Source organism: Heloderma suspectum, chromosome 6, assembly GCF_057233095.1.
Source record: "Heloderma suspectum isolate Gila_16-S chromosome 6, 16-S_ref, whole genome shotgun sequence".
NCBI classification, from domain to species: domain Eukaryota; kingdom Metazoa; phylum Chordata; class Lepidosauria; order Squamata; family Helodermatidae; genus Heloderma; species Heloderma suspectum.
In genome coordinates, this window is record NC_139463.1 from 7927357 (window position 1) to 7953034 (window position 25678).

General features: G+C 47.5%; 1 protein-coding gene across 1 annotated transcript in view; it reads right to left on the bottom strand.

Moving 5' to 3' along the window:
• NECTIN1 (nectin cell adhesion molecule 1) overlaps nt 1-25678 on the bottom strand; it is a 157363-nt gene that overhangs the window by 88066 nt on the left and 43619 nt on the right. The window lies entirely within an intron of this gene.

Genomic DNA, 25678 nt, shown 5'->3' on the forward strand with positions numbered 1-25678 from the left:
AATCATATGCCACTGTAGAGTGCTCAAAATACTCTTCTATCACCAATTATTCTTTTGGAAGTGTTACAACAACCCTGCAAAGCAGGCTGCCATTGTTATCCTCATTACTGGGGAGGGGTTACACCTGAAAAAATCCTGACTTGCCTCAAAAAAATCCTGATTTTCAGCACAGGGAGAAACATACATTTGAACAGGGGGTTCCCAAACACACTCTCAGCCGCTATGCTCTGCCAGCTACACACTATCCGCAGTAGGTTTATCTACCCCTTCCCCTTTCTTTTATAATCCCAGACAAGTATTTCCTCATGGTGCACCTCTCTTTCCTCCCACTTTCATGCATCCAGCGGTGCAAAGACAGAATTGGCAAGGGTCAGTACCAGAGGCACAACCTGAAGGCAGTCCAAAGAAGAGCTAGGTGGTCAAGGGAAAACTAAAGCAGGGAGCTGATGCACACACATCATTCCAGCACTGTGGGTCTAAAGCAGAAGGCTTTTAAGCCTGAGCCTTCACAAACCCACCCAGAGCATGGCTGCAGGCCATCACTGCCACTTGAGGAATGTTCTACTCATGAGGAGAGTCTTACTCATTATCGCTTTATCATGAGGAGTCCTTATTCCTCAGGTGGGCACTCCTGTGTCTGGTGGCTGACTGAGCTTGCACCTTTAGGCACCTGTGCTTCCTAGGGTTAGAGATGGGGCCATCTTCCCTTGAGGGGAAGAGCTGACTGCTGTCTCCCCCAAAGGCCAGGGATACCCCTGATCTGCCTCAAGACCCCTCGACACAGGCTGCTCATCTCCAAGGTTTGGTTTGGGGGGTTCCCGGTCATCCTCCAAAGAGGATTTCTCCCGAGAAGGTATCACACCCTAGCCTAAGGATTTCAGAAGAGCTCTGCTGGATCAGACCAAAGCAGATGCCAATGGGAAGCTCACAAGCAGGACATGAGGGTACAGCCTCCTCTCACTGTTGTTTTCCAGCAACTGCTATGGATCTGGAGAGAATATTTAGCCATCAAGACTAGTAGCCAATGACAGCCTCACGCTCCAGCCTTCGCCATCTGTGCCCAAGTTTATTCCCCTCTTACCCCATCCCTTCGCCTATGCTCAATGTCATCTCTTCCCAACTGGTCCAAGAGCATCGCCGACCACTGGATTCCCTCCCCAGTTTGCTTTCAAAGATTCGGCACCTTTAGGCGCTGCTCTTCAGTAGCACCCAGCAGCATTTGATCAATAATGGGCCAAAGGCCACAGCTATGGAATTTTCTCCTGGAGAGATCAAATAAGCTCCCTTTCAGTGTTGCTCAGATGGATGCTGAAGACACACTCCTGCACAGGCGTGCACACGCACACTCAGGAAGGCATTTTATGGTGATTAACTTCCTGTTTTAAGAGAGATGTTGTTTTGTGCTGCTTTTAATTCTGCTGTGTTTTTGTTAGTCAGATTTTAGTGTGCTTAGGGCTTGTGTCCTTATGTTTAGATACAAGTTGCTTTGAAAAATATTGTTAGAAGTGGCATATACATAATCTGAAAGAAGTAAAGAACCCAAGGGTCAAATTAGAAGCAACATTAAATGCCTTTGCATTTAGTATGCATGTGTTTTTTTTAAAAAGGGGGGGATACTTTATTATGATGCAGCAGGCGGAGGGAATTTAAGCCTCCCCTATTTCAGTCCTGATGAAAATGGTACCAATGGGGGATCTCCTCCTGATGCAAATAGGAGCTATGTTCCAGCACCACAAGTGAGGAAACAATTAAAATCCCCCCTCCACACACGCTGCAGTCCTTATAACAAATACACTGCTGTTAGTTGCATTTTTTAAAAAACTGGCATGTTAAATGCAAAGACACATTCAGGGTGCAATCCTATGCATGTTTAGACAGAAAAAAGTCCTACAGCTCCCAGCATGCCCCAGCCAGCCAGCTGGGGGATGCTGGGAATTGTAGGCCTTTTTTTAAACATGTATAGGATTGCACCCTAAATGCCAAATCTAGTTTGGTCCAAATTGCTCCCTCTCTCTCTTTCTAAAGCAAGTTCTTAGCTCTCAAGACTCCTGGAGAATCTCTAAAGAAGCCAGCCAGGAGCACTGAAGAAGACATTCAGTGGTCAGGATGATGAGACTTCCGAGTTCTGCACTGCTTCTTGGCTGGCTGAGACACAATACATTGTACCCAATAAGCGAAACAATGTGGGATTTTAACTCCCATGCTGCAGGTTGATGTCTTTGGCTCTTCTCGACACATGCTTGGATTTTTTAAGAACTCGGTAGAGAACAGAGCAGCAGATCTAATCGTTTCCTGTACCTGGGAGCCTGAGATACATCTCCCTTTTGTCAAGAGCAAAAGCAAAAGGCAGGTTCCACCTTGCCTTGCCTCTTGGAAGAGCAGCTTTAATTGCTGCGTCTCCCACCCCGTTCTTTTCCTTCCCCACCCTCACCCCTTACTTAGTTGCCTGGCCCAAGGCTATAATCCCGCTCTGACTACACAAGCAAATATTTCCCCTCTTCCCTTCGGGACTGGTGGAGGCAAACTTGACTTTCTGCAGTCCACTCTCGAGTAGGCTCTTGCCCAATTGTAACCCATTTGCACGGTGATAAGTGGGGAATTAAATCACAGCTCCAGCCTGGGGTGGGGGGATTAAGATCGCCCGACACACACACACACACACACACACACACGGGGAGCAAGATGGTTTTGAAAGGAGGTGGGCAAGGATTGGAGAGGCTCGCAGCTGGGACAGAAGTGGGCAAGAGAGCTCTCGAGCCAAGGGGGCCGGGATTATGGGAAATAGACAGGAAAAAGGAACCATGAGGCAAGCAATGGCTCCGTGGGACAGAGGAAGGTCAGGGCTGCGGCTGGGTGGAGTGGATCTGAAATAAACACTGACACCGAAGCCACAATCCATAGCACCCTTTCTGAGGAATCAATCCCATAGAACTCAGCAGGATAAAGGGTGGAATGGCGATTTAGGAAGTTAGGTTAGAGCAGCCTGCCCCAACCTGGTGCCCTCCAGATGTTTTGGACTACAACTCCCAGCAGCCCCAGCCTGCATGGTCAATGGTCAAGAATACCAGGCACCAGGTCAGGGAAGGTTGGAGCACTGGGCTAAGGAGTCCTGATGTCATGCTGTGAAGCTTGCTGGGTGCCTTATGCAAGTTACCTTATCTCAGCCTAACCTACCTCACAGGGTTACTCTGAGGAAAGAGGAGACTAGACCTATCCATTCATGCCATTCTGGGTTACAAATGCGGATGATTTATTATGATGATTATGATTATTCCATTGACACCCTACCTTTCTTTCATGGAACCCAAGGCACTGTGCATGAGTTTCCCAGGTGGTGTCCCATGCTCTGACCACCCCCGGAACTGCTTAGCTTCAGCAAAGTTGACCATGGAATTTGAGCTCTATACAGGTATTAGTTGATTTGTTTACAAGGTTCTGTACAACCCCCTGCAGGGTTCTTAACACAGGCCTGCAACAGGGATTTCCTAGTCGAATAGAAGAGAGGGATGTTAGAAGCTTTGCTGCATTTAAGGAGCCAGGGCCCTGTTAATTCACTCACACAACACAGTTACGCCAGCATTTTTCTCCCATTTGTAAGAACATGGGTGGGTGGGTCAAGGGAGGAGAGAGCCAAAAGAGATTTAGTATGCAAGCTCAAAAAGAATGAAAGACATTTCCAAATTGATATTCTGGATCCAAACAAAACATTCTGACATTTCTGAAGGAGGTCTTTTCCCCCCAGATGCTGATCTGGTTGCTGTGTTAAATGTTCGCGTTCCCAACGTGTTGATTGGCAGTGATGTATGAAGGTTGGATTTTTCTCCCTCCCTCGCTCCCTCAAACATCAATTCTAAGTGGCATGGGAATTTCAACCACATTTTGAGTGGACATTTGCAGAAACGTGCAGAAACAGACATAGACTTGGGAGTTCAGTTGCCAGGTTGCTCTAACCCAGAGACCTGTGTTTTCTGCATTACATGAACATATAAAAATTACCTTGCACTGAGTAAGGCCACTTGACCGTCTAGCCCAGGTTTGTCTATCTCAGCCTTTCCTACAACCTGCTCCATATGTGTTGGACTACAACTCCCATCATCCTCAGTCAGGCAGAGAGAGGCCATCCCCATCACATGCTACTTCAAGGTTTAACTGGAGAGGACAAAGAGTGACCCGGGATCTTCTGTATGCAAAGCGGATGCTGCGCCACTGAGCTTTTGCGCACAATGGGATGACCCCTTTTTGTTCCTTGAAGGCCGAAGATCTGTACATGTATCTGCCTCCGCTGCCTCGACTGAAATGAACGGAGGGGCCCTGGCAGCTGGGAGCAGTAATCAGAGTGAAAGAAACAGAGGGTGTTTCACTTTGTTCTTGCTCGTAATTGAATTATCAATGGTGATATTGATGTTATTTGATTGTGCGTTTGTGTTTATGATGACGCCGTTTTGAAGTGTCTTTTCTATGGATGTTCTCAAGAGCGATGGATGCTTTTGTTGTGGGCCTGCTTTGTTGTGAACCACTTTCACCATAGTGTATACAGAAAAGTGGCATGCAAGTAAAAGTGTCTGTGAGTGTAACAATAACACCTCTGGTGCTTCTGGAAGCTCACTGGCGCAGGGCCATTGTTGCTTTAAAACAGGGTGGAGCAACCTGTGGCCAAGAACCGCATGTGATCCTCAGCCAGATTTCATGCGGCCCTCAGCCCATGTATCTGCAAGTCTTTGCACATGCTCAGTATCAAGGTGCATCTTGGGAGCTGTAGTTTGGAATCATGTAGTAAGGCATGATGTCATGCATCATCACATTATGCTCTCTTTCTGATAGGTTGTTTTCATGTGGCCTGCCTGTGCTATGATGGCATGTCATGTTTACTGTCCGCTGCTGATTGCTTGTATGAAGGTGGACCCCATAGAGTCCTCCTCCTCCTCAGAACTAGAGCTGGTAGTGACGATGAGGGAAGCAGCTAATGAGACTGCTTGAAGTACTGGGGGGACGGTAGATGGTAGGATGGCTAAAAATTTAGGGTGGGGAGGTCTGTGTACTACTTTACTGTGCATGCTCCGAGAACCCCAATAAATTCTGAACACAGCATAGAATTAGCAATACACTGATCCATGGAGCATTACGAACGGATGTGTTTCGACCAAGGGGCCAACCGATTACGAAATTCGGCAGCAAGTTCAGACCTCTGGCAAGAATGATCTGTCACTTCCCCGGCAGACGGACGGTATGAGGGAGGAAGGAGAGAGAGAGAAAGAAGTGGCAGAAAGAGAAAAGGGGTGACGAAACCCACTTTTGGATCTGGCCCTGCTCACTGCTGATATGAGGCCCCTGACACATTTTCCACAAGGGAACGTGGCCCTTTACGGAAAGAAGGTTGTCTACTCCTGCTTTAAAATACGGCTGACCAACCTTCAAGTGAGTTGGGGAATGGGTTGGGGGAGATTGTGGCACAGCAGGACAGGAGCTGGAGGACATACGGCCTGCCTGTGGCACGGTGTCAGGCCTGCACTCCTTCCTATGGCTCTGATCGGCTGCCTGCCCCCAGCTCAGTACACCAGAGCTTTCAGCCTTCACGGAAATATCAGTGTGTCTGCCGAGAACCCCTACAAATAGCAGGGCATTCTGGGGATTTTCTAGGAGGCACAGTTTATGCAGCGTGATCCGGGCTGGCAGGGCCGGGCACCTGCCAAGGGCCCACACCCCAGCAAGGGCCCACTGACAAAAGCCTCCTGGCCTTGCTCCTCCTCTCCACCATGGCAACCTGCTTGCTCCCCTGCCTCTCGCTCTGGCCTGGACAACGGAGGTGGTGAGGAGAAGGAGCAGTTGATGCCACGGCTTCCTTGCTCCCTGGCTCCCTGCCTGCTAAGTAAGCAAGTCGGAGCCAGGATGAGGAGGAGAAGGAGGGGCTAATGACAGTGATGGCGAGAAGGTGGACTCACCGAGGGAGGGGGCCCATCAACGGTGCATTGCCCAAGGGCCCTCACATCTGAAGCCGATGCTCAGGCCAACCAAGTCCCCTTATGAGTGGAGAGCCCCACCACCACCAAAGACGGCCAGCACTGCCCTTTGGCCGCACATTGTAGGGGAGCACCCACAGCTGTAGGCACAACCTGTCTTTGAGAGAAGCCCGTCTGTTATTCCTCATCTTCTCCCTGAGGAGTCCTGAATAAGCTTCTAAAAGGAATCTCCGGATTCCCCAGAACAGGGTTAGGGAGACAGTCGATCTGGATCTACCGGTGGATCTCTGGCTGATTTGCAATGGATCAGTTAGGAATTATGATCCCCAATTACTTAATGACAGCAACAGCACAGTTCTGAGGGCCCTCGTGGGTGCAAAAGACTCAAATAAATAAACAAAAGGACTATCTCTCTCCCACCCCCCACCCCCACCCCTATATTATGCTGCTGAAATGCAGAACGTTTGGGGTACCCAGGAGTTGATTTTTTGTGTGGAAGAACCTGAGCTCTGTTCAGTTCCAGTACTCAGAACAAACCCCTGGATTCAACATTTCTTATTTCGAAGTGTGTGTATTTCGCACAAGGCCCTGGTTGTAGGGGAGAAAACAAATACATCACGCAAGCCTGCAGTCTGCTCATTCCTGCCCCAGAACACCATTTGTAACTCCTAGGCGGGGCCGGGGGGGGGGGAAGCATCCGAGGGCACTAGGTGTAGTGAGGGAAGCTGCTAACGCACTGAAATAAGAGTGGGAGGGACTACAGGTCGGTGACTAAACCCATGCTTTGCATGCAGTTGGTTCTAGGTTCAACCCTTGGAAACTTCAGCTAAAAAGGATGTCAGGGAGCAGAGAGGGGAAACTGACCCTGCGTAAGAGAGAGTACAGAGGGCGTTCGGAGAGGAAGCAGGGCCGTTCCACCAGTACCGCTGAAAGGCTCCGTACTTTTTCCTTCTTCCCTCCCCATCCCTTTTTCCTTGTGTGTCACATCTCTTTAAATGTAAGCCTGCGGGCAGGGGCTGTCTTGTTTTACCGATGGCATGTAAGAGGCTCTGGGAGCGCTTTTGACTAAAAGATAACATTTTAGGTACAAAAATACTTCAAGCAAGCAAACAAACAAAGAAACAAATAAAAAAGACCGCAGAGAGCCATGGTCAGAACAAACAATATTAGGCAAGAATGACCAATGTTCTGGGCACAGCCCAGATGTCAGATGTTCACCATCTCTTAGGTTGCCATCTTTTCAACCAGCCACTGTAGCGGTGTTTTTAACAGCTGCCTGGCATGCAGGCATGACCAGTCAGTTAGGTTTAGCTCCATGCCATCATGTGCTTAGGTCTGCCCATCAAGCGTCTGTGAACAGCACAAGAAGAAGTCCAAACAGGTGTGTGTGTGCATTGGGGCGGGGGCCGGGGGTGTCAACTGACAACCTTGTCTTGGTCTAGATGTGACTCATGGCACACTTGGGTTGGCTGCCATTGGTTTAAAAAGAATAACGGCCTGAACTGCAACATCAAACTAGAAAATGACATTTTATTCCAATAGGAACGCCCTTGTCCACCCCCTACCCCTGCCCTCCAAAACTTAGGATAAAATCCAGCATGCGTCCTGTTAGAGTTGACCTTTTGAAAGGAATGGGACTTAAGTTAGTCATGACTAAATTAAATCCCATTCATTTTAATGGGTCTACTCTAAGTAGGGCTGAGGTTGGATTTTACCTTTAAATTCCATAAACCCCAAACCAGGGGCACAGAATTTCTTTCAGCCCAAGGGCCAAATTCAGTTTCAGAGAAGGTTTAAGGGGGCCCCATTTCAGTGGTGGCTAGGGATGAAGAAAAAAGAGGGAAGGGTCAAAATACCATAAATGGCAGCATATTTTAGCTTAGAGCTCTTCCTGCCATCAACTAAGCCTTAGGGCAGGCATTTTAACCTTTCAGTATGAAGGGGTGGGGACTGGACAAAAACTGGGAAACAACCCAATGACTGGTGGTTGAACGAAAGGGGGTGGGCCAGGGGAAATGGGTATGCCCATCTCAGGAAACATGGAGGGTGAGATTGGGAGCCCAGGAGGCCAGGATTCTAGGTTCTGCACCCCTGCCGTAAACAAAAAGAAAACCCACAGAAATTCAGAATCAGCAATTTTTCCATCAAGCTTCGGCTGCAGCTGAAACGTCCTCGCAAAGTCTAACGCGATGTGAGCCACGGAGCCTCTTCCCTTCTGCCACCAAGGTACACTGTGAACACTTGCCAGGCTCCCCCGAGGGCACAGCTACCCTCGTGAGTCTAATCCTGCAACTGTCCAAGCTGGTCTCAGCAGGGGACAAATTCAACCTCAAGGATGTGATTCCATCTTCTTCTTGTTGGTTTTTAAAGAGAACCATACCCAAAGCATTTCTCCCAGTCGCATATGCAATGGAGGGGAACAGAGAGAGAGTGCGGAGATGGCGCGGGGGTGGGAGGAGGGCAAGTCTGGCTTATTAACGTAAATATGGCAGGGGCTACTTATCCCTCCATGGAAATTGGCATGAGATGCTCTGCAGGTGATGATGAGCAGAGTCATTCTGAAAATGACAGCACAAGGGGCGAAGAAGAATGACAGGGATGGGTGCACGTGCCTAGGTGTCAGGGCCAGATGTGAAGATGCCTGCTGTGCCTTTTTAAGGGTTGCACGGGAGGGGGGAATTCTATCAGGGGCATTTGCTTTGACAGGAAAAGCCAAGGTACATTGTACATTGAACACTTGCCTAGGAGAATTCTCCCTTCTATGCAAATCCTCAAGGTGCACAAAGACTCCAAGACAATTCCTGGAGGAATTTTGTGTAGGAGGCTGATGGGAAGGTGACTCCCTGCGCCCCAAAAAAGTTGGCTTAGATTGGCATTTCTTTACAGGCTTTATAAAAAGGTAAAGGTGTCCCCAACCAGTCGTGTCCGATTCTAGGGTGTGGTGCTCATCTCCATTTCTAAGCCGAAGAGCCAGCGCTGTCCGAAGACGCTTCCGTGGTTATGTGGCCGGCATGACTGAACACCGAGGTGCACGGAACGCTGTTACCTTTCCTGCCGAGGCGGTACCTATTTATCTACTTGCAATTTCTTGCTTTCGAACTGCTCGGTTGGCAGAAGCTGGGACTGAAGACGGGAGCTCACTCCGTCACGCAGCACTCGGGTCACGAACTGCTGTCCTGCTGAACTTCCGGTCTGCAGTTCAGCATCTTAACCACTAAGCCACTGCGGCCCCCTTTATATCCCACCCTTTTTGACTCCAAGGAACGCAGGGTAGCACACATGGTCCTTCTCTTCCCACTCATTTTATCCTCACAACAACCCTGCCAGGCAGTGGCTGCGCCAAGGTCACCCAACAGACACCATGGCTTAGTGGAGATTTGAATCCAAGTCTCCCCTGTTCTACTCTGACATGCTAGCCCCCACAGCACATTGGCTCCGAGGGTCAAACAAAATGGTTTTGTTTTGTTACTGCAACTCTATCCGTTCTTTTTTTCTTACTCAAATGTAAATGAGAGGGACCCAATCTGGATCAGGACCTTAGTCTGGGGAAGGAGGAAGAAGGGGCCTTTAACATTTTTGCCCTCCTCTTTGGTTTTGATCCAGATCACACACAGTTTGCATAGGATAAAAGGCCCCCAATTCATGTCAATGGGAGCTTTTTTTCTTATGAACATTCCGTGTGCACCCCCCTCCCTCCGATCTGGATTGGGGCCACAGCAGAGGGGCAAAACGTTAATGCATCCTACCTGAATGCTGGGCTCTTGGCCAGGTCCTTCATGCTTATTTTTGAGTAAGAACAAAAAATAGATGTAGCTGCATGTTACATATCAAAAGGGACATGTAGTTTGGCCCTTAGCAGAAGCAACAGTAGAAACAGCAGCTGACAGCCTTGGGTGGATGAGCTAAGTAAGATTCAGTGGCCAGGAGAGTGGCGTTTCCAACAACAGCCTGACCTGAAACTCTCCGGATCCTGAAGAACGTGGAGGATATGATGGCGGACAGAATCACTACCACATTTTCAAGGAATTCAAGTTAAGCTTAGCCGAACTTAGCCACAAAAACATTTTTTAGTCCCCCAGTAAGGAAACAAGTGCCTTTGGGCATGTACAGAGCACCTGTCCCCCGATACAGATTCACCGCAACCACATCTGGGATTAAAGGAAAGGATTTCTAAAGCAGAGCAGTGGGGTTAGGGATACTGCCCCTTCCCCAAGGGTGGAATCAAATTGCGAGTGCCTCTGAGCCCACATAATTTCCATTCTGTCAACACCATCGAGTTATTATATTACTAACCACATCAGCCTTCATGCCACTTGGAATATGGAGAAAGTCTTAAAGGACAAAGCCTAGGGTCATGTTTCTGTTTGGACTGACATTTTATTGATGTGGCTCTGGAAAAATGCTTTAATGTATTGGTGGCTTTTGCTGTATTTTTGAATTGCAACGTTTTATTATAGTATTATACTACTGTGTGTTTATTTTTACACTTATATCTTGTTTGCTAGTTTGGGTGGACCTGATTCACAAAGGGAGCTTCTAAAAATCTAAAATAATAATAAATAATAATATAAGGCTGCAATCCAGTGCTTGCTGGGAGCAAGTTCCACTGAAGACAGTGGGACTTACTTCTGAGTAAACATGCACAGGATTGCACTGTGAGGGTCATTTTTGAAAATCCAGAGTGATCCCATCCCACAAGAATACTGAATGTCTTGAATACAGTTCTTTTAAAACCCCACTGTTCTTATTGCCTGCAGTCCTTTAGGGATGGGTGAGATAAAGATCTACATACATAAAAGTTGAAATGATCTTGATATTGCAATATTAAATGTGGATATTAAACCAGGTTGGATTATGGGCTGTCACAAAATCCCACTGCGAGGAGTTCTGTAGGTCAGTCACCTGTTGTGCTGAAGAAGCTGCGGCTTCTTGTTTATTTTGGGCCTCCTTTCTGTGAAAGCTTTTTCAAGTATCAACAGGCTGATGTGGCAACATGCCCCGAGCAGTGAAGAGGTAAACAACAGAATTCTATGTCTTACTCTCTCTCACTCCCACCCTAAAACAACAACAACAACAACATGTTTTCCATCAGAGGCTGACCTACGTAAGCCACAAATATTTGTACAGCTCGGCCTAGGCTTGCAATTTAAAAAGAGCAGAAACCTGTTCTAGACACGCACCAGGAGAAAATGGCAGTGTCCTAAGATGGTAGAGGACCGTACCACTTCAGGCTGAAAGTGGGGGATGCATATCCCTGCCTGTTAAAAACAAAAAAACTAGCACACCAGGGAGAAAGATTCACAGCCAGTTTACTCCTTCCCAAGCTAGCTTTTTTTACTCTCAGGGAGTTTGTCTTCAAAAATGCCACATGCCCCTCTTCCACCCCCTCAAGTCTCCACCACCCCATTCTTCTGCATGGGCAGACTAGGCGTAAGTCTCCACTCTTCATGGGGACTCTGCTGGCCCACACTGTCAGGACACACAGTGCCATCGGGTTGCCTGCCTGCCTCCGCTCAGTCATGCTTGTCTACTTATGGTCTCATCTGCTGAGTAGGCCAAGATCCTGCCTCTGAACTACAAAAAGAGGGATGTGGCAGCACCTTTAGTCTCTCCTGTTTTGCATGACGATAAAGATGAAAAAAGAATCAAGTGGGAACGGGTTAACCCCTGGAACGTTGCTCTTCATAATCATGACTAGCTATTTTCAGCATCCCCTTTGTACTGCCTCCTCTATCAGGTCCCCCTTGCACTGGCACTGAACCCTCTTATTGACTGAACCCCCCCACCCCCCACCACATACATGTGCACATACACACCTCAGGAAAGGATGGATAGCACAACAGCATCCTGAAAGGTTAGAGATTGCCATCAGCCTGGAAGAGAGATGTTTTACAACACATGCTGACTATAGCTTGTCAGGGTTTGGCAAGAAGCATTATCCCCTTATAGGCCTAATTCCCAGGGCATGGCCTGCAGGCACATGAGGAAGCCACCTTGCTGAAACTAAGCAGGTTTGGGTCTGGTCAGTGCCTGGAGAGGAGACCACCTAGGAACCACATGTAACCACCTTGAGTTCCATGATGGAAGAAAGGTGGGATATAAGGTTGTAAGCCTGCGGGCAGGGACTGCCTTCTTTGTTCATTGATTGTAAGCCGCTCCGGGAGCCTTTTTTGGCTGAGAAGCGGGATACAAATACAATAAATAAATAAATATAAATGTGATAAAATAATAAATAAATAAATCTTCATCTTCTATTTTTTTTTTTTTTAAGGAAATTCTAAAGGCACAATTACAAACAATTCCAACAAGAAAAAAAGGCGGAAGACAACAGAAGAAGTCAATGTGGCTTCACAAAAAGCTTAGAGATGACCGGAAAACAAAAAAGGACACATACAGGAAGTGGAAGGAATGCCAAGCAACAAAGGAAGAGTACAGGCAGGTAGCACAGAATTGCAGGGATGGCGTCAGGAAGGCTAAAGCTGAGAACGAGCTGAGGTTAGTGAGGGATGCTAAAAACAACAAAAAGGCTTTCTTCAGCCACGTGCATAGTAAAAGACAGAGGAAAGAAATGGTGGTTCAACTATTACATAAGGATGGCAAAATGATAACAGATGACAAGGAAAAGGCAGAAATGCACAATTCCTACTTTGGCTCAGTCTTCTCCCAAAAGAGGGTCTATGACACCCCTAGCAAAGGCAAAGTACAGGCTGAAGGGGCAGGATTGAAGCTTGAGATCGATAGGCATATGGTCAAGGAATACCTAATTACTTTGAATGAGTTCAAATCTCCAGGGCCAGATGAACTGCACCCTAGAGTAATAAAGGAACTGGCAGAAGAACTGTCAGAACTGCTGTCTATTCTCTTTGAGAAATCATGGAGGACGGGGGAAGTGCCAGATGACTGGAGGAGGGCTAATGTTGTCCCCATCTTCAAAAAGGGTAAAAAGGAGGAACCTGGGAACTACAGACCAGTCAGTCTGACATCAATCCCAGGGAAAATTCTGGAGCAGATGATAAAGCAATCCATCTGGAAGCACCTTGAAAACAATGCAGTGATTACTTGAAGCCAACATAGATTTCTCAAGAACAAATCCTGCCAGATGAATCCATTCTCATTTTTTGATCAAGTAACCTCCCTTGTGGACTGTGGGAATGCTGTGGACATAATATACCTCAGCTTCAGCAAAGCTTTCAACAAAGTGCCCCATGAGATCCTGATGAGAAAACTAGCTCAAAGTGGGCTAGACGAAACAACGATCAGGTGGATCCACAGTTGGCTACAGGATCGGACTCAAAGAGTGCTTATCAACTGGATCTTCTCAAACTGGGGAGAGGTAACAAGTGGGGTATCGCAGGGCTCAGTCCTGGGCTCAGTGCTCTTCAACATTTTTATTAATGACTTGGGAGGAGGAGGTGCAGGGAATGCTGATCAAATTCGCAGATGACACAAAATTGGGTGGGATAGCTAATATCTTGGAAGACAGGAACTAAATTCAAAGTGATCTTGATAGGCTGGAGTGCTGGGCAGAAGACAACAGAATGACATTTAATAGGGATAAATGCCAAGTTCTGCACCTAGGAAAAAGAAACCAAATGTACAGTTATAAGATGGGGAATACCTGGCTCAAAAATACTACAAGCGAGAAGGATCTTGGAATGGTTGTAGATCACAAGCTAAATATGAGCCAACCATGTGATGCGGCTGCAAAAAAGGAAAATGCTATTTTGGGCTGCATTAATAGAAGTATAGCTTCCAAATCCCTGGAAGTACTAGTTCCCCTCTACTCAGCACTGGTTAGGCCTCGTCTGGAGTACTGTGTCCAGTTCTGGGCACCACACTTTAAGAAGGATGCAGACAAACTGGAGAGGGTTCAGAGGAGGGCAACAAAGATGATCAGGGGACTGGAAACAAAGCCCTATGAAGAGAGACGGAAAGAACCGGAGGTCCCTGAAGGTCATGCCCCTTTCCCCCGAGCACCAATTGCATGATGGTTTCCCAGCTTTCATGCAGTTTTTTCCCCATTCTGAAAGGCTGAAATGCCTCTCCAAAGGCTTCATCACTAACAGTAAGAGCTTTAATTCCAGAGTTAAATTATGGAATTTGTTACCACAGGATGTAGTGATGGCCACCAACCTGGATGGCTTTAAAAGGAGGTTGGACAAATTCCTGGAGAAAAAGGCTATCAAAGGCTACTTAGTCTTGATGGCTATGTGCTACCTCCAGAACCAGAGGTAGTGAGCCTTTGCACACCAGTTGCTGGGGAACATGGGCGGGAGGGTGCTGTTGCACTCATGCCCTATTTGTGGGCTTTCCATGGGCAGCTGGTTGGCTGCTGTGTGAACAGAATGCTGGTCTAGATGGACCTGTGGTCTGATCCAGCAGGGCTCTTATGTTCTAATGTTCTTAAGGCAAAATATGCTGATATTTTTTGAACTTCTGCCCTGCCCCGATTGCCTTGGGTCCTGCCCAGCACTGGAATGTAGCCCCTCAGAGCTCCTCCAGAACATAATTCGCCCCCCTTGCTGAAAGAGGTTCTGCATCCCTGCTGTGGCCACCCTACAGCCACCAAAGGACTTGTGCTAGGTGCCCATTAACTCGCCAGAGTTGTTGTTGAAAGGAGTTAGCAACTTTTTTTACTGGATGCAGCAATATGGCCACTGGGATTTATTTTTTTTAAGGGGGTGTCATAAACTAAAAGGAAGTCCTTGGCCCACTGCTGGACCCGTTTCCAGAAAGTTGGACACACATCCCGGGGGCACAGTGCTCACGCAGTCCTGACTGACACGTCCGGATGGTATTACTCTGAACTTGGTGGCCGCTCTAATTGCTGATGGCAGGTCTAATGCAAGAGTTGCACTCCCCTCCTGAGCGGCACCTGCCATCCTGCCAGCCCCTTCCAATTGGCAGACTTTGTGGCTCAACAGGACCGATTGATTTCCCGCTTTAAAGCAACAGCAGGATGGGAACGGTGCCTGCCAGTTCAGCTCCTTGGCTGTTCCCAGCCTATCTTTAAGCTCAGGCGGAGGCACAGACCCTCCAGGAGGTGGCAAAGGAGGGCGAGCAGAACCTTAAAAAACAACAACAACAACCAGGGCAATGGGGTGCATCAAGTCCAGGCCTGCTGCATGCAACATACTCTGCACACATCAGAGTGCCCTTTCCTGTATAGAATCGCCAGCGTTTAAACCTTAAAAGGACATATGCACAGCAAAGTTATGCATGGCACCAGTGAGGCAGAACACACCGGACACCTTGCACAGCAGCAGCCTATCATTTGAATGACTGAATGTGGAGCTGAATGTTACAAGCAGATCTGGTTAGGGCTGAGAAGTTAAGATAACCTTCAGCGGCTAAACACTTCATCTCGACGGTCTTGCTTGCAGGTTTTTGCATGGCTGGAGCTTGCTAGCAGCTGAGGGTCCGCAAAGTTACTGAACTGCTAAGCAGGAGATTTCAGTGGGACTTGAAATCCCATTGAAGGGTGTATAACTCGGAGCATAGCAGTGCAACCCTATGCAGATTTAGAAGCTAGAAGTAAGTCCCATTGTGTTCAGTGGGGCTTACTCTCTAGTAAAGGATTTCAGTCTAAGGCTGCAATCCGGTACCTACTTATCTGGGAGTAAGCCCCATTGAATTTAATGGGACTCACTTCCAAGTAAACATGCACAGATTGTGCTGTGAATCATCTAATTTTGGATTCCCTAACAGCACAACCGCAGGCATGTCTCCCCAGGGGTAAACTCCATTGAAGTCAATGGGACATACTCCCAGGTAGGTTAGTCCCTTGCCATGGGGAGACTTTTCATACCGACATCTTCATAATTTGCCTCCCACCCTCTGGCTACTGAAAAAGCTATATTAATTTTATTGATGGTTTATTTTGCCTTTGCTCTCTGGAGGAGTTTGCACTTCTGGGTTCTAAGCTCAACGTGAGAACTAGGAGCGTGATTCCTTTTTGCAAAAACAAAACAAAACAAAACCTGAAATATCGAGATTTCTCTAAACAGTATGGAACATTCTCAGCCTATCAGATTTCCAAGCTTTGATCTCATCACCTGGCTGTACAGAGGTTACACTGACCATTCCCGGTGCTCAGCGCATACATACAAATAGTTCCCATCTGTGTCTTGTCTTCCACCTTGATTCTCATGGCTTACATTGATTCATGGAGAACTAGGCAAGGAGATTAACATTCAAAAGATGGCAATTAGTTCTGACACATTAATAATAGTGATTAAAGGAGCCTCCACTAATTCTCTGTATCCAATTCCTGCTCCTTGTGGCAGGAGAGAGGTGGGCTGGTTCACTGTCTGCGTAACACCGTATCAGAAGAGGACCCATTCTGAGAGAATCTCCTCCCAGGCTTCCTTCAGGCATTTGGAGACAAACTATCTTGTGAAACAGCCACTCCTAGTTGCCCCTGCTGAAGGCAGAACCAAGGACAAGGGGCCAGAAACTTAAGTCACAAAAGAAACAGCTGCACCAATGTAATTTCCAAGTGTTTCACACTTGAGTCTTTATCAAGGGGAAAACTCTTGGAGATTCTTTTGGTAGGAAGAAGTGAGGGAGAGGGAATCCTCCAAAAGAATCTCCAAGAGTTTTCCCCTTGATAAAGACCCAAGTGTCAAAACGCGTTGGGAATTCAACTGGTGCAGCTGTTTCTTTTTTTTACTTTGGTTCCCAGCTTTACAGCTGTGTTTCTTTTCTTTTTCTGGTCCCTATTGGCACTGTTGCCAGGACCTTAACCTGGAATTTCTTTACATTATAATAAGCATCCAACAGATTGTTGATATATTCCATGTAACAACACATCAACCCTTCTGGAAAGGCCAAAGGTCCCCCTTGTCCAAGAGTGGCAAGCAAGATTGCTCTGGAGAAGCTCACAAGCAGGGTATATAGCACATTCTACATCAGGTATATATAGCACATTCACAGTGCTCCAAAGAACAACTGTATTTATATGTGGGAAAGGATGAGTGGTGGTCTGAAGTGCACGGGAGGCTCTTGAAATGCTGCAGCTGGTTGTCAAGCTGCCAAAGAAGCTGGGCCGAAAGCAGGGCTCAAGGGAAGCACCCCAGTTTCCCTGTTCCTGGGCTTGAGCAGCGCAGTAAGGTTTTTGTCCTCTGCTAGGGTCCCGCAGTCCTTACTAGAGTTGAAAGGGGGCTGGAGGGCTGGAAGAGGACTGGAGTTGGGGGCAAGGAAGGGGCTCGAAACTAGCCACAGGGAGCAAGAAGGCAAGGGGACGTGTTACTGAATGCGGCCCGCATCCAGCACTGTTATCAGAGGGAATCAGAGAAGATTCCCTCTCAGGCTCATCTTTGCCTGGAGGCCAACGATGCGCAGAATACTCCAGAATATGTAAAAGGTGGCAACATGGCAGGAATCTCCTAATGTACAGGGAGCATGAGACATGGACGAACGAAGCAAACCTCGGCACCAGTCACCCACCAAGCAGATCCCTGTTGTCTTCTCTATTATCTGCGCAGGTGGCCACAGCTGATGCTTCACTGCCCCGGTCAGTCAGCAGGAAGATAAAAGGATTCCTCCCCCCACCCTCTCCCCCCCACCCACTCACTACAAAGGCCAGCCCATCACTCAAATCGGAGACTACAACAAGCTCTCCGGACTGTGTTCTTGGGAACAAGTCACAGCCTAGCCAGGGACTGGGGGGCAGACAAAGGCAAGGGGGGAAGATGTTTGATGCGCATGGCAAGCCAGGGTGGCGGATTTCAAAAGCGAATGGGTGATTTCTAGGTGCAGAAAGAGCAGCCTAGGTGCAGAAAGCTTCTCAAAGTTGGGGCAGCCAAAATGCACATTGTTTTCTGAGTTGAAACAGAAGGCTCACATCACTCATGCACCCCCAAAGGTTGATTTTTTAGAGAGTTTAAGGTGGGGGTGCAGCAACTTAGGCCAAGGAGCCAAAGCCAGCTGGCCTGGGGTTCCAATCCAGCCCTCCAGGCTTCCCGAGATGGCTCCTCCCTTTTCCCCCTGGCCCTCCCCCTTTCCCCCACCTGCGATGTACTTTCCTGGCTTTTGCGTAGTTTTTCCCCAATTCAAAAAGGTTGAAATGCCTCATCTGGACTAACTGGCAGTAACAGTTGTAAGCTAAGATATGCTGGTGTTTTCTGCTTTTGCCCTTGGCCGCATCCAGCATATGAAGAGCTTCTGAGAGCTTCTCCAAAACTGAATTCTGTCCAGGGCTGAAAGAGGTTCAACACACCTAGTCTGAGGAATACTCACTCTCAAACAAGTCCCCCCCGCCCCGTGTTTCTGCATGAGGCATGCCTCCCAACTGAAAGGAAGCAAGTCCAGAGTAGTGATGGAGCAAACGTGCCAAGTAAGGTTTGGAACTGAGCTCAGAAAACCAAACTATTTCCTTCAAAATGCTGTTCCCAAGGATACCTGTTGGTAGCACTGGGAGAACTACATTTCCCAGTGATCCTGATGTTTGGCTCACAGCTGTAGCAGCACGCTAGGCACCAGAGAGGAAAGGGGCAAGGGTAAGTTGCATGGTGGGGGGGGGGCCTCTTTTCTTTCTGCCAGTCCACCTCTACCACAGCAGCAACAAAGTAAGAAGATGAATGAAGTACAGGGGGAAAAGGCCTGGGGGCATGGAAGGGAGGACAATATATCTTCTCCAGCCTAGAATTTAATTTAATTTTAATCCAACCTTGAGAAGAATTTGGGGGGCTCTAATGCCTGCCTCAGATTTGAGGCAAGCATTATGAGCTGCTGAGATTCATATTTCCATGCTAGAAAGTACTAAATTCAGCAACATCATTAGTCCAGAGCAGGGATTCATGCAGAGAGACAATGGGCATCCTCCTTTGGGTGTGCTGCTGCACTATGTACAATAGTGACTGAACGATCCAATGAGATCTGATGTACAGTTATCCAAACCCATCTGAGGCTGACTGCAAGAAGGACAAGGCAGGGCAAGGTAGCATGCAGGGACACAACAGGCAGCCTCTTGCCAACAGTTGCTTCAGGCTCAGAGAAGCCTTTAATTCTTCCACTAATTTATTTCTCATGGCAGATGATGGTTCCCCCCCCCCCTCCACAGCATACTAGTGTGCCTGGGCACAAGGCTTGGGAATTATTTCTGCGGCTGTTTTATAGCTTTTCTGAGTTCCACCACAAGCAACCTCACACCAGGGGGTGTAAGTCATAGCAGAAGTCAAAGAAAAAAACATTTTTTATTGTTGCCAAATGACGATGCCCACATTTGCTCCTGGGAATTATTTTTAATCTGCTTGCTTTTTCTTTTTCTTTTCTTTCAGCAGTAAAATGTGACTGTCACCCCTTTGGAGTAGGGGGAATGGAACAGCTGTCGAGATTTGGAAACTGCATAATAAAGTTTGATTGTAATATTTTGCAATGCTAATTCCTTAATGTTCCATTTTGCAACATTGTCAGGCATCAGAGAACAAAGGATCTTTTGCAGGAGATTCTCACAAGGAGGAGGACATTCCACCAGATTTTGCTCCAGATCCCTGTACCTTTCTTAACCTCTGGCTCCTATCATCACTTTGATTTGTACTAGATGAGAGTGTTAGAGTGTTAGACCAGGGAGACCCAGGGTCAAATCCCCACACCGCACACTGGGTGGCCCTGACCCGGACGGTTATCTTTCAGCCTAGCCTATCTCACAAGATTGTTGTAAGGGGGGGGGGGGGTTAATCCCTACTTTGTTTCAGGTGAGTGTTGATATCTGCATTTTAGTGCTGGAAGCTATCTTGACTATGATCATGACCAATTCCCCAGGGTAGAAACTAGTGCTGTGCCAAAAATTTCTCTCATATTTTTTTCAACCATTCTCATTCAATCTGACAGAAGGTAAATTGCTTTCGAAAATACATTCAATGGTGAAGAAATTTCAGACAAATTCTCATGGGTTGGGGTTGGGTTTCTTGGGCTTAGCTTACTTAGGAGGTGGCTGGGGAATGAGCACAAGTGTCCTGTTTTTCATTGTACAATCATCTATCTGGCTGCCTGTAGCCTCCTCAGCTTCCTACACTTCAATGAAAGCCCAGTTTAAGGCACCATGAGGTAATTCCTCCCATGGGGCTTTTTCAGATCAGGACATGCAGGCAGCCTGGGAGGCTGGCTGTGATTGTTGTTGTTCAGTCGTTAAGTCGTGTCCGACTCTTTGTGACCCCATGGACCATAGCACGCCAGGCCTTCCTGTCCTCTGCACTCTCCCGGAGTGTGCTCAAGTTCATATTCATTGCATCGGTGATGCTATCTAGCCATCTCATCCTCTGCCATCCCCTTCTCCTTTTGCCTTCAGTCTTTCCCAGCATCAGGGTCTTTTCCAGAGAGTTTTCTCTTCGCATTAGGTGGCCTAAATATTTGAGCTTCAGCTTCAGTATCTGTCCTTCCAATGAGCACTCAGGGTTGATTTCCTTTAGAATGGACTGATTTGACCTCCTTGCAGTCCAGGCAACTCGTAAGAGTCTTCTTCAGCACCACAGTTCGAAAGCATCGATTCTTCGGTGCTCAGCCTTCCTTATAGTCCAGCTCTCACAGCCATACGTTGCTACTGGGAAAACCATAGCTTTGATTATACGAACCTTTGTCGGCAAGGTGATGTCTCTGCTTCTTACTGTGCTGTCTAGGTGTTCCATAGCTTTCCTCCCAAGGAGCAAGTGTCTTTTAATTTCATGGCTACAGTCACCGTCTGCAGTGAAATCTGTCACTGCTTCCATTTCCTCCCCTTCCATATGCCAGGAAGTGATGGGGCCAAATGCCATGATCTTCGTTTTAATGTTGAGTTTCAAACCAGCTTTTGCACTCTCCACTTTCACCCTCAACAAGAGGCTCTTTAGATCCTCTTCACTTTCTGCCATTAGGGTGGTATCATCTGTGTATCTGAGGTTGTTGATAATTCTCCCAGCAATCTTAATTCCGACCTTTGATTCATCCAACCCGGCATTTCTCATGACGTACTCTGCATAGAAGTTAAATAAGCAGGGCGACAATATACAGCCTTGCCGTACTCCTTTCCCAGTTTTGAACCAATCGGTTGTTCCATGTCCAGTTCTTACTGTTGCTTCTTGACCCTCGTACAGGTTTCTCAGGAGACAGGTAAGGTGGTCTGGTACTGCCATCTCTTTAAGAATTTGCCAGAGTTTGTTGTGATCCACACAATCAAAGGCTTAAGCATAGTCAATGAAGCAGAAATAGACATTTTTCTGGAATTCTCTTGCTTTCTCCATGATCCAGCAAATGTTGGCGATTTGATCTCTAGTTCCTCTGCCTCTTCGAAACCCAGCTTGTACTTCCGGTAGTTCTCGGTTCAGATGCTGCTGAAGCCTAGCTTGCAGGATTTTGAGCATCACCTTGCTGGCATGTGAAATGAGCGCAATTGTGCGGTAGTTTGAGCACTCTTTGGCATTGCCTTTCTTTGGAATTGGGATGTAAACTGACCTTTTCCAGTCTTGTGGCCACTGTTGAGTGTTCCAAATTTGTTGGCATATTGAGTGCAGCACTTTAACAGCATCATCTTTTAGGATTTTAAATAGCTCAGCTGGAAGACTGTCATCTCCGCTAGCTTTGTTGTTACTAATGCTTCCTAAGGCCCACTTGACTTCACTCTCTAGGATGTCCGGCTCAAGTTCAGTGACCACACTGTCATGGCTATCAGGGACATTAAGATCTTTCCTGTATAGTTCTTCTGTGTATTCTTTCCACCTCTTCTTAATCTCATCTGCTTCTGTTAGGTCCCTTTCTTTGTCCTTTATCATGCCCGTCTTTGCACAAAACGTTCCCTTGAGATCTCTGATTTTCTTGAAAAGATCTCTAGTCTTTCCCATTCTATTGTTTTCCTTTATTTCTTTGCATTGTTCATTTAAGAAGGCCTTCAGCCTTCCATCCTTCCGAGGTCAGTCAAATGAGTACCCAGCTTGCTGGGGGAAAGGTAGTCATGATTGGGGAAGGCAATGGCAAACCACCCCGCTATAGTCTGCCATGAAAACACCAGCGCAAGCGGCGTCCCTCTAGGAGTCAGCAATGACTCGGTGCTTGCACAGGAGGAACCTTTCCTTTCCTTTCTTGTCTGTCCTTGCTATTCTCTGGAACTCTGCATTCAGTTGGATATATCTTCCCCTTTCTCCCTTGTTTTCGCTTCCCTTCTTTCCTCAGCTACTTGTGAAGCCTCATCAGACAGCCACTTGGCTTTCTTGCATTTCTTGTTCTTTGGGATGGATTGAGTTGCTGCCTCCTGAACAATGTTACGGACCTCTGTCCATAGTTCCTCAGGCACTCTGTCTATCAGGTCTAATCCCTGAAATCTATTCCTCACCTCCACTGTATATTCATAAGGGATATGATTTAGGTCATACCTGAATGGTTTAGTGGTTTTCCCTACGTTCTTCAATTTAAGCTGAAATTTTGCAAGAAGCAGCTCATGATCTGAGCCACAGTCAGCTCCAGGTCTTGTTTTGACTGACTGTATAGAGCTTCTCCATCTTTGGCTGCAAAGTACATAATCTGATTTCGATATCGACCATCTGGTGATGTCCATGTGTAGAGTCGCCTCTTGTGCTGTTGGAAAAGAGTGTTTGCTATGATCAGCGTGTTCTCTTGGAAAAACTCTATTAGCCTTTGTCCTGCTTCATTTTGTACACCAAGACCATGCTTGCCTGTTATCCCGGTGATTTCTTGACTTCCTACTTTAGCATTCCAATCCCCTATGATGAAAAGGACATCTTTTTTTGGTGTCAGTTCTAGAAGGTGTTGTAGGTCTTCATAGAACTGATCAACCTCAGCTTCTTCGGCCTCAGTGGTTGGGGCATAGACTTGGATTACAGTGATGTTGAATGGTTTGCCTTGGATTCGTACTGAGATCATTCTATCGTTTTTGAGATTGTACCTAAGTACTGATTTTCCCACCCTTTTGTTGACTATGAGTGCTACTCCATTTCTTCTAAGGGATTCTTGCCCACAGTAGTAGATAGGATGGTCACCTGAATTAAATTTGCCCATGCTTGTCCATTTTAGTTCGCTGATTCCCAAGATGTCGATGTTCAATCTTGCCATCTCATGTTTGACCACCTCCAGCTTACCTTGATTCATTGATCTTTCATTCCAGGTTCCTAAACAATATTGTTCTTTACAGCATCGGATTTTCTTTTCACCACCAGACACATCCACAGCTGAGTGTCCTTTTGGCTTTGGCCCAGCCGCTTCACTCTTTCCGGCGCTGCTTGGAAATTCCCTCTGCTCTTCCCCAGTAGCATACTGGACACCTTCCGACCTGAGGGGCTCATCTTCCGGCATCATATCTTTTAGCCTTGTGATACGTTCCATGGGATTTTCTTGGCAGGAATACTGGAGTGGGTTGCCATTTCCTTCTCCAGTGGACCACATTTTGTCAGAACTCTCCTCCATGACCTGTCCGTCTTGGGTGGCCCTGCACGGCATAGCTTATGGCTTCACTGAGTTACACAAGCCCCTTCGCCACAACAAGGCAGTGATCCATGAAAGGGTGGCTGTGATTTGGTAAGCTTAAAAACACCACAAAAGTAAATTATAAAGCATCCTGAATGAGGCAGAACAATGGAAGCCTCTTTCATGGGGGGAGAAAACTTTCAGGAAATTGGAGGGCAGATTTTGGGAGAGCACTAACAGCACCTCATCCCTGGAGCTAGACTAACACTGCCCCCACCTGCATTGTGGTGGATGCAAACTGGGGGCTGGCCTCAGTTGATGCTGCTGCAGCACAAAGACCCCCAAACCCCTTAGGAAAAAAGAAAGCAGCTGGGCTATAAGCCCTGCTAATGGGGAGCTCTACCTGGGAGAGACTGTTGAGAATTTCTCTTCCCCCTGGAGAAATTCAGTAAAATTTCTCTGCCCACAAGTAAGGTGGAGAATTCCAAGAGGCCATTTGTGCACAGCTATAGTAGAGACCATTTCTAAACGTGAATACTACAATTCCCAGCAAAGCAGAGCTCCTAGGAGGAAAGTTTTGATATAAAGTAGACGGGATAGGTCAGCCTTCTCCAACCTGGTGCCTTCCATTTGTGTGGAACTACAACTCCCATCATCCCTGGACTGCTTGGGGAAGACTGGCACAGATAGATGATGGATGGATGGATGGACAGACAGACGGTGCTGGGATAAAACCAGACAAAAAGAATAGGGGGACTTGAGCTCAACTACAATCAGAGGGTCTGCATCCTTGCTCCAAAAACATCTGGTTGGCACCAGGTTGGGCAAGGCTGACTCTATGTAATACGACGATGGTTTCCCCCCCCCACACACACACACACCAGGACATTATTTCTAATTAATCACCCTCTTGACTTTTAACTCCAAGGTGTGTGTGGGGGAGACCAGTGATCCCAAGTTGGAGGAGAACTGACACGTTGCAAGGAAATCCCTGTTTCCAGCTGTGAAGTCCTGGGGAATAGGCACTGGTCCACCTGCGGGACCATGCTGCTGGGAGGATGCCTAGCTCAGTTAGTAAGAGCACCTGCTCTGCATGCAGTTAAAAGCATCCCTGGTAGCCAGTGATGTCAAAGACCCTCTGGCCTGATAACCTGGAGAGCCACTGCAGGATAGACAATCCTGGGTTAGGTGGATGGATCATCTGACCTGGTCTAAGGCAGCTTCCTAGGTTCTACCTCCCTGGCCTAACATGGTCTTCTACGCCAGTCTTCCCCAGCCCTGCTATCTCAGTCCTTTGAACTGCTGGGTTTGGACCTCCTGGGGCCTTCTCGGGGTGGCCATGTGTCCTACTTTGCAAATGACAGTCCTCGATTTGAAGGTGTCCTCGATTTGAAGAGCTGTCCAGACCAAGTCTGGTTTAAAGATGAAGAACCCTTAGAAGAGAGGGCAGCAGGGGCTTTGAGGGCGCCCATCAACACTGGATAGCAGACTGAGCAGGCACCTGGACGCAGTCTTCCCCACGGTGGTGAGATATATTGCATTTCTATTTAAATGGCAGCCATTCGTTCTAAATTCGCATCCATGCATATACATTAGCACATGCAAATGTTATGCAAATCCATGTCCTCTTTTTCTGCAGTGCTTCACTGGCCCCCCAGGCCTCCTGCCTGCAAGGCATGTGCTCACCACGCAGCTCTGTTCGCCCCCCTCTCTTCCATAGCTGTTTAATAATTAACCCTGGACACATTTGTCTTATCGGCCTCCAGATGGAAAGGAGGCGGAGACCACTGCCAACAGTTACAGATGGAACTCCAACTCTTCCAGCTCTGTCCGTGACCAAGGGAGGCCCAAGCACCGCTCGACATGCTGTACGTGGGCAGCCGCCTGCCAGAGGAATCCAAGAGCAATTCGGGACATTGCTCCCCTGGAATAGGCCAGTATGGAACCAGATAAGAAACGGGGCGCTCCGCGGAATAACTGCCTGGAGATCTTGGCCAGGCAGAAGCGCCACACCAGGATCTCTGTTGTGTCTGAGATTCCAGCTGAATCGCTTGTGTCTCTAGGCACATTTTTAACGGCCTGATTTTCATGTAGAGGATAACTTAGCAAGGACTCCTTCCATTATTTTTGTGAATAGTTCAGCGTGAGTAACTGTCTATGATGTAGCCCCAAAATCTGAAATCAGTTGCTGCAACCAGGCTACGGCAGACAAATGGTGCCACTCCTTAAAGTAAGCAAGGACAGACGGTCAGGATCCTACGCTTACCCAGTCAACCTTAGAGTGTTCATACTGCCTGCCAATGACTGAAGCAGATGCTGCAAGCCCTTAC